Genomic DNA, 10651 nt, shown 5'->3' with positions numbered 1-10651 from the left:
TTGCCTCGATTATTATTTTTTAACAGAAATCAGCTGATTAAAACGTTAATTTGTTAATTAAATTTAAAAATAATAGTATGTAATAAAAATTATAAAATAAAAATATGCTTTAAATAAAATATTATAGTACTTTAAACTTGATTAATATTTTTTGACAGTTATCAGCTAATTTCTGTCAAAAAATATTATTCGAGTTTATAGTATTATAACATATTATTTATAAGATTATTTTAATTTTTATAACATTTTATTTTTAAAATTTAATTAGCAAATTAATGCTTTAATCAGTTAATTTCTGTCAAAAAATATTAATCATGTTTAAACAAACTTTATATAAAAATATTATTTTTTTAATATAAAATCGAAAAATGGCGCGCGCCTAGCGCGCGCTTGTGTTGTTCTAGTACGTACAAAAAGTGCGGTGTCCTTTATTATTGCAATGTTCTTCATGTAGGAAATAACAAATAATTAAAGACTGAAACAGTGAATAGATTGTCAAAACAATTTTACGAAAAGGATTTACATTTTATACATTTACTACGTTTACGCGAGTGCTACTTCTGTAGAAACTTACTCAAATTATCATAACTTACGATAATTCACTTCGCGTCATGAAGTACAGACTAGACCCCCATTTACGCGAAATGAATTATCGTAAGTTACGATAATTTAAGTTACTACAGAAGTAACACTCGCGTAAACGTAGTATAATTATATTATAAACACTTATCTGTTATAAGTTACAGATTGCAGTTCTTGCTACTATTTCACTATAATTATCGATTACGAGTGAATATCTGTCAAATGTCTTTCTGGCTCAAAGTCTCTCAGACGACTAATTCGAGATTTTTGTTTACATTGCTGAACGTGTGGATTAATAGGAGAATAATGTTGTGAATGTTTTGATGCTCAAGCGGTACGGTAGTAATTGCAATGTCATGCGGTCACGCAATGATGATAAACCTCCCAAAGCACATCTTTTAATTCAAAACATTCAATTGAAAATTAAATTTTTTATTACATTAAAATTTTAATTATAATATTTACTCACAATCCTGCGCGACGGTGCAACTCTTAACTCTCCTTCAGTGTCCGCCTATACTCTTATCTCACTACTGCCGCTACATTAATTGAGTTCGCTCCTTATTGCATGATTCTCTTAACCTGTAAATAACCACAACTTCAGACTGCTATATAGAGGAAATAATTATTATATAAAGAACTTTTTTATACTTATCTAATTATAATCCAGTCTTCTGTTAATAATTTTATCCATCTACGCGCGCCTCTCACAGGGCGTCGTACTGCTCCAATCCATCAGAGCGCCTCCGAAAGGGCGAGCGATCCTTGACATTCTCTCCTGCTCTATACCCAACTCTCGGGAAGCGCCTGTATAAGGGTGAGCCTCCGCCTATCCTCAAGGTCACGTCTCTCTCAGGGCGCAACGCACTTGCTTCTCTACCTGCAATTAATAAAAGACTGAACTAATTATATACTAATAAATAAAGTCAGTAAATACACACATATATATATATATATATATATATATATATATCGCGTGCGTGTATGATTGCAATGGAAGGAAGTGCAATCATACACGCACCCATACTTCAGCGTGCGTATTAATTTTCACTCAAGAATAAATATGTCGTCCTGGCACGTCGCGTTCTCCACGTAAGCCCTGACCACGCGTGTTTTACCGCTTGGCCCGCGAGCCAGGCATACTATTGTGTACCTTTGTAGAGTCACGCCAGAACGCGTTAAAAACTTCCCACTAGGCCGTAACATATCAAAATTGGTTACAGCGAGGTGAGATATCGACACTCATCCGAAATTCTGAAACAAAATAAAATAATAATTTATTTTAACGCGATTCTACAAATCCTTAACACACATTTTTAATACATAATACATATACATTTATAAGTAAATTACATTATATATAATACACATAATATTAATTGACACTACATAATAACTAGTAATTATTTCGAATATTTATAACAAACATATACAAACGCGTAATTATAAAAAAATGGATTGTTCAGAGGACACTTCAAATTATTCCGCGAAAAACGAGGATCGTGTCAATTATGAGACCGCGTTCAAAGAAATGCACGAAAAAGAAATAGAGCTTAGCAAACGTACCGAAATGTTGGAAAATATGAATCTTACTTTTAATTTTCCAAATTCGCCAACGCAACGGCAACCACGATGAATAGTATTCCTCAAACAACGGGATATCCGAATCGTATCTCCGCGATGCTCTCAAACTAATAACAAAATACAATGGGCACAATATTCCCGTCTGGCAGTTCGCAAGAGCCTGTAAAAAAGCAAAAGAGTCAGTACCGTTAGTGGACAAAGCACTCTTCGTACGCATGTTACGTAATAAGTTAACTCACCACGCGTATCTCGCCGTAGAAGATGAAATTCACCCAACGGTAGAAAAATTCGTCGACTGTCTCAAACGCACCTTCGGACTCGGTAGAAGTTTCAATTATTATCGCGGACAATTAAGTATGACCTATAAGAAACCGAACGAACACATCCTTGATTACATTGGTCGAATTAAAGATTTAAGAACAGCTATAATTGAGAGAGATCAGACTAACCTTAACAGAACCTTAACAGAACACTAAACGAAGTAGAACTCGTGTCCATCGAATCACTCTAGAAACTTTTTACAAAGGCCTCCCACGAGAATACAAAACTGAACTTCGCGCGGAAAGTTACAACGGCTTCCTCGACTTGCTCAAAAGTGCTCGTCATTAATAAGCGCCTAGAAAGAGAAGAAGCGAGAAATAAAAACCCTCGCAATTCTCGAGATAACCGCGCACCTGTGAATTCAAAGCAAATACTGCATCGTAATCCTCCTACCTCCTCGAACGCACCATCTAGTCCTCCAGTCTCCGGGGCGCAGAAAATCTGTAGTTACTGCAAAAGATTCGGACATTTAGTACATGAATGTCGCACAAGACAATACCGCGAAAGATTCGGTAACAATAACTATTATAATAATACTAATCATAACAGGAATAATAGTTATAACCATAATAGCAATTATAATAACACTGGTCAATATTTTTCGACTTTTTTTATGTCACAAAAGGAATGACAGGTGATTTCGATAGGATTTTTCCCATAGATTACGAATCTGAAATGCAAAATGTTCCATCACGTCACGTTTTTGAGAAAAATGGGGTCAAAGTGTCAAAAAACCCGTTTTTGGCACTTTTTGAACCTCTGTCACAAAGAAACGGCACGTGATAGAATACTTTCTGTGGGCTCAAATTAAAGCTTGAATCTTAAACTTTAATGTTATAAAGCAAAAGAACATGTGACAATACTGTGAAGTCGTGTAGCACAGGTTTTTTGACTGGCCGCGCGCCAATTTTGATCTCTTAAGTAAGTGGAGTTTTAATATGCTGGCTGACTACTGTTGGACACTTAAAAGAGACTTTCCTGAACCAAAATACTTTAGAAAATCATAAAATTATAGTCCCGTAATTAAATTACGGGTCTCATCAATAAAATGATTTCTCTCGCCTCTCACTATTATTAAGTAAATCAAAAAAATTTATCGATTGAACAAACTAATTTAAGGCTATAATTTTATGATTTTCTGGAGTATTTTGCTTCAGGAAAGTTTTTTAAGTGTCCAACAGTAGTCAGCCAACATATTAAAACTCCACTTACTTACGAGATCAAAATTGGCGCGCGCCCAATCAAAAAAACCTGTGCTACACAACTTCACAGTATTGTCACATGTTTTTTTGCTTTATAATATTAAAGTTTAAGGTTCAAGCTTTAATTTGAGCCTACAAAAAGTATTCTATCACGTGCCGTTTCTTTGTGACAGAGGTTCAAAAAGTGTCAAAAACGAGTTCTTTTGACACTTTGACGTTTTTCTCAAAAACGTGACATGATGGAACATTTTAGATTTCAGATTCGTAATCTACGGGAAAAATCCTATCGAAATCACCTGTCATTCCTTTTGTGACAAAATTAGTGTTGACCAGTGTAATCATAGAAATAATAATAATTATAATAATTACAACAATAATAATGATCATTATAACGCACCTCCGCGAAATACGGGAAACCGCTCAGAGGTTTCGGACAACAGGGCACTCCGAGACCTTGGCAAAGCCCTGTCAACGCATTACATGGAGAGCAACCCAGGTCCCTCCATATCCTCAGGGGAGACGACGAAACAGTACCCGCTGTCGAACTCGAATCTCCATCCTTCAGAGGACCCTTTGCCTTTATGCTCGACACAGGAGCACAGTCTAATATAATAAAAAAGGGTGTATTAACCCAGAAGTTTATATCAATAATAAAGATATAATTCAACTCACCGGTATCATTGAAAATGTTGTCAATGCTTTAGGCTCCATAGTAGCACATATCTCTTACGAACCGGTGACGTTCCACGTTGTACCCGATGAATTTCCTATAATAACACAAGGAATTCTAGAATCAACATTTTTTACAGAACATAATGCATGTATAAATTACGGTAATCAATTATATGGCACAATTGCTTATTTAAGAATAAAGAATCAGTAATTGTATCTCCGCGTACAAATTCATGAGTTACAATTCGTATTTCGAACTCAGAGATCAAAACTGGTTACATCCCTCGACTAAAAATAAATCGTGATGGAGTTTATGCCGGAGAATCGGTTGTAATCTGTATAAATGATAAAGCATACATTAGAGTCATCAATACTCTAGATGATCCAATTAAATTTTTCATACCAACAATTACAATTTTAGAAATTGCGGAAATCTAAAAAAATCCGCCTAATAATAATAATAATAATAATAATAATGATAATAATAAAAATTCAGAGAATTTATTTCAATCCGTAGCAGAGACTGCACACAAATACGCTGAATCCGCTACAAATATGCAAACCATGTCCAATCGACCTAAAAACAATTATAAAAATAACTATAAAAATAATTCTAAACAATCACGCACCAAAAACCAAACACTAAATAATAAATGCAATTGTAACCTTACTCCTTTTGGCGCGCAAACGCGAGCCGCTGATTTAGATCAGCATCTTCACGGGCAGGAGCACTGCTTTACTTTTGCCGCATTAAGGTGCGTCGTCGATTCAGATCCACATCCCAAAAATACCTCTCCACTCCTCGTATCCTCTCTTGAAACAAAAATGATTTCCAAATCAACAATTGTCTCCACACATGCAAACAAATCTTCCTCTATTCTTACTATTTCTTCACAAATTATCGCCGCAAAAGGCACCCCCTATCACGCCAGCAGACGACGCCGACGTACTCGCTCTGGTGCAAACTCTTTTTCAAGGTGATGACCTGATGAATCCAGGCACTCCTTCCCTTACTAATTATTCTTTTCACTCTCTCCCTCTACTCGCAATCGCGAACTATTCCTTTTCATATGTGGCTGCAAACAAAAAAGGAAATCAGTCTAATATAATTAATGAGAATTTGCAAACCTTTTCAGAAACGATCGTCGAAAACGAATCGAAAATTAATCAACATCAAACAAATATTACCGCCAGGAAAAAGGGTGATAATATCTTAGTAAATAAAAATAAAAATAAATATATCAATGTGTGTAATTACCAAGAAATTTTGCAAAATGACAGTAACGATAATAATAATAATATTAATAATTTCAGCGAACCGCTATTTAGTAACGATGCATATGATGAACAAATTGTAAAACCAATCAAGGCTAACGAGTATTGTAATAATCTACATGATAAAAAAATTGTAATCACGAAATACAATTTAGATCCCGGTGAAAATTGTAATATCAAAAGAATAGACAAAATCTTACAATTATTATGACTCGACCATCATAATGCTATAGAGAAAAATAATATCATTACATTAGTAAAAGAAAATAGCGATAGATTCTACTTATCAGACAAGTACTTGGGAGAAACAATAGACAAGATCTTACAATTATTACGACTCGACCATCATAATGCTATAGAGAAAAATAATATCATTACATTAGTAAAAGAAAATAGCGATAGATTCTACTTATCAGACGAGTACTTGGGAGAAACAACCGCGATAAAATATAAAATAATTACCAGCTACGAAGTGCCGATACACACGAAGCAGTATCGATTTCCTCCGATACATCGTCAAGAAATAACTAAATAAGTAGATGAACTTCTCCAGAAGAAGATTGTGGAACCATCGACATCGCCGTATAATTCACCTGTATGGATTGTTCCAAAAAAATCAGATTCAATGGGAAACAAAAAGTGGCGCATGGTTATTGACTATAGAAAAGTAAAATAAAAAATCTTTAGGAGATGCTTACCCTCTACTAAATATCTACGACATATTGGATCAACTTGGTGGAGCGAAATATTTTTCGATACTCGATCTCGCCAGTGGATTTCATCAAATACCAATGGATCCAGCTGATGCTCACAAGACAGCATTCTCAACGCCACATGGTCACTATCAATTCTTAAAAATGCCGTTTGGTCTCAGAAACACACCCGCGACGTTCCAACGATTGATGGATCAAATACTGACCGGCCTGCAAGGAACAGAATTATTAGTTTACATGGATGACATTGTCATATATGCAAGCTCCTTACGCGAACATGACATTAAAATGGGAAAATTAATGCAACGACTCAGAGCAGCTAATTTAACTCTACAACCAGACAAATGCGAATTCTTACGACACGAAGTCGCTTACCTTGGACACATAATCACGGATGACGGAGATCGACCAGACCCGCAGAAAATTACTTCAGTCAAGAACTTTCCCCTTCCACGCAACTTGAAGAACGTACAATTCCTTAGCTGGATACTATCGACGCTTTATCCCAGACTTTTCAAGGATCGTCAAGCCACTATCAGATTTTCTGAAAAGGGACAAGAAATTTATATGGACCGAAAGAACACAAATCGCATTCGACTTTACGAGAATTATTATGCAAGGAACCAATATTGCAGTTCCCCGATTTTAATAAAGATTTTGTGCTTACCACAGACGCATCTGATTATGCAATAGCCGGTGTATTAAGAGTACTCAATGCAGCTGAAAAAAATTATTCGACTATAGAAAAAGAACTTCTCGCTATAGTATACAGCGTTAGTCATTTTCAACCATACCTACATGAGCGCAGATTTACTCTTGTCGCGGATCACCAACCTCTCACTTGGATACACAGAGTTAAAGATCCTACTTCTCGATTCATGAGATGGAGTCTGAAATTAGAAGAATATGATTATACAGTGATATACAAAACAGGCAACTCTAATAAAAACGCAGATGCCTTATCACGAAACCCGATAGATAACGTTACTTATCTTTCAATATGTACTGTCGAGAAACGATCCCGAATCCTATTCGAAACTGGAATGTTCGAAGATTTTGACGAAGAAACCGACGAAGAAGCTCTCGAACCGCCACTGAAGATTTCGACGAGCAATCTTCCCGCACTACATTGCGAAGCTCCAGACGAAAACTCTGATACATCGGAAGAAATCTTTACAGTTCCACGAGAACGACCGTCTGCGAAACCACTTGATAAACATATAACAATCTCGAAAACGGAAATGTCAAAAAAAATTCAAATAGGAAATTCGATAAAAGTTGTACACACGAATAAAATAAGAAAAGCGTACTATAGCGAACCAGGATGATATCTCCTTTGTTACAGATGCTTCTTCCAATTTGTTTCATTCTCCTGGCTTGTTTCAGCGACGCTCTTGTAGGATACGACTGTGAAACGTCGTACGATAATGGCACCACTGTGTCGTTGCTCGAAGATGATATTTGTTATTTTGGCGAAGGAAATCTTGTATTCCGCGATGTATATATTGTTGTGTGCCGCGTAACGGCACTGGGGTTGCGCCGAATTTAAGCATAGGGACTCTCAGGTCGTGCAGGACTTCGTAGGAAGTTAGGAGTGTTGTACTCTTCTTGTTCTTTTAAAATACACTTTTATTTGAGTTGAACAGGTTTACACTTTATTGGTTCTTCTTTCCAGTTAAATAAATATATAATAATCGGTGATTAATTAACAAGCGTAGGTCTTTCCTAGCGTTTCTCCGTCTTAGTCTTTTAGATGCTAAGTCTGTTAGCAACTGCCCTCGCGGGCTGACTCTCGGTCTTATATATTCTTTGTTTCTTGGATTTCTTTTGGGAGAGGCCCTTGGAAACAGGTCTCTGATTGTTTAATAGTATTCACGCGTTTTTGGTCTAAGTGCAAGCGAAGCAGGTCGAAGTCGCAGGTCTTTGCATCTCGCGATTTCCGGTGCTTAGCGCGTGTCTCGCTGCGTTAGCGTTTTCGCGCGACGAGCGTTTGGCGAGAGCGCTCTTTTATAAGTAAAAATATTTTATAATGCTTTATAATAAATTCTTAGTTCTAATACTATTTTAATATTGGTTATAGGGCTATAACAATATAGAATTGCTTTATCACCCCAGAGTCATTACGGTAGATGTATTAACCTGCAGAATCGAAATCAAATATGTTATAAATGACTCTGATTATAAAAATATTAATACATTAAGAAGAAATTCTTAGTTCTAATACTATTTTAATATTGGTTATAGTTCGGGCTATAACATCCCTCCCCCGTAAAAAAAAGAAAAACGGAGGTACGAAGTTTTTCGCTTTCTTTCTTATTTTACGTTAAAATTATTTCAAATGCTACGTACAATTATAATTCCCGTTTACACTATAGTATTATAATCGTTTTTTATTCCTAAAATCTAGTACTTTGACTTTTTTTAAATATTGATCTTGGTATGTCAAAGTCATCGACTACCGCCGTGACCCTGGTGAGGAGGACGATTAAGTAAGTATTAGTTTTCTATAAATAGCTTTAATCTATTTGTATGCATGCGCGCTGCTTTTCTTCCCTTTTTTGGGACTGTGTAGTTTACGTCGGAATTCTTTCCGGTTATTACGTATGGTCCTGTCCATAGCGCGTCTAATTTTTTCGATCGTCCCCGTCGGAGCGTCTCGTCGTATACGAGTACTTTGTCGCCTATCTTAAATTTTGTTTCTTTGCGGATTTATCGTAGTACTCTTTGGCTTTTATTTTTTCTTCTTTAATATTTTCTTTCGCGAGCTGGTTTGTCGCCCGTATTCTCTGTTTTAATTCTTGCGAGTAGTCATCGTAACTATATGTTAGTTTAGGCGGTCTCGCTAGGGCTGTCGGTAGGTCCGCTTGATGTCCGTATACTAATTCGAAGGGTGTATACCCCGTAGCCGTGTGTGGGGTCGTATTATACGTAAACATTGCGTAGGGAATCCACTCGTCCCAGTCTGTCTGGTCGGCATTTATATAGTGTCTTAAATATTCGGCTAAAGTACGGTGTGAACGCTCTAATACTCCGTTGCTTTCGGGGTGATAAGCTGTTGTCTGAATTTTATCTATTTTAAATAATTTGCATGTATTTTTAAATATTTCACTTACTTTGTTCCTTGGTCGGTTAGAATTTTTTCGGGAATCCCGTATTCAAAAATTATTTTCGTGGCAAATTCTTTCGCGATCGTGTTAGCTTCTTGGTTTGTGATCGGTATCGCTTTGCTAAATTTGGTTAAATTATCTTGAAAAGTTAGTAAATATTTATTTCCGTTATTAGTAATTGTTAACGGTCCGACTATATCTAGCGCGCATTTCTCGAATGGTTTACTCGGCGTGTCCGTAATAATGAGGAGTGCTTTTACTCGTCGCGATGATTTATTTTTCTGGCAAGATTCGCATTTCGAGATATATTTTTCGACATCTCTTGTCAACCCTGGCCAGTTATGATTTAATCGAATTCTTTTTATTGTACGTTCGATACCCTGATATCCTCCTGTGGGCGCATCGTTATATTCGTAGAGTATTTGTTGCTTCTCCTCTTCGGTATATATTCTTGCGTTATCGGCGAGTTTTTCCTCTTCCTCGTCTTCCTCTTCTTCTACTTTGAAGATTTCTCTCTTTCTTCCCTCGGTGATATCTCGAGTTACGTGTCGGCTTAGCGCTTCGGCGTTCGCGTTTGCCCGTGCGGCCTTGTGAATTATCTCGTAATCATACTCTTCTAATTCTAATCTCCAGCGGATGAGTCTTGATCCGGGGTCCGTGACGTTAAATAGCCAAATTAGAGGTTTATGGTCGGTTATTATTTTAAATTATGTTCCATAGACATACGGTCGAAAATGTTTAACTGCCCATACGATCGCTAACAATTCTTTTTCGGTCGTATTATAATTTTGCTCCGCGCGAGATAACACTCGGCTGGCGTAAGCGATAGGTCGGTCATTGCCTACCGGTCCCTGTGACAGCACGACTCCGATTGCATAGTCGGAGGCATCGGTGGTCACGTTGAATTCTTCGTTGAAGTCCAGATATTTTAACACTGGCGCGGTCATTAATTTTTCTTTTAGGGTGTCGAACGCGATTTGTTGTTCGTTTCCCCATACGAAAACTTCCGTCTTTTTTGTTAGTTTTGTTAACAGTTTCGCGATTCGCGAGAAATCTTCAATGAATTTGCGATAGTAGCCCGCTAGTCCGATAAACGATTGTATGTCTTTTACTTTTCGTGGCGTCGGGAAATTTTTTACCGCGTCTAGTTTCGACGGATCGGGTAATATGCAGTTCTCGGAAATAATATGCCCTA

The sequence above is a fragment of the Prenolepis imparis genome, unplaced genomic scaffold (assembly GCF_030444845.1).
Source record: "Prenolepis imparis isolate NDT839.2.m4 unplaced genomic scaffold, iyPreImpa1.0 SCAF_117, whole genome shotgun sequence".
Taxonomy (NCBI): Eukaryota; Metazoa; Arthropoda; class Insecta; order Hymenoptera; family Formicidae; genus Prenolepis; species Prenolepis imparis.
This window is presented reverse-complemented; position numbering follows the sequence as displayed.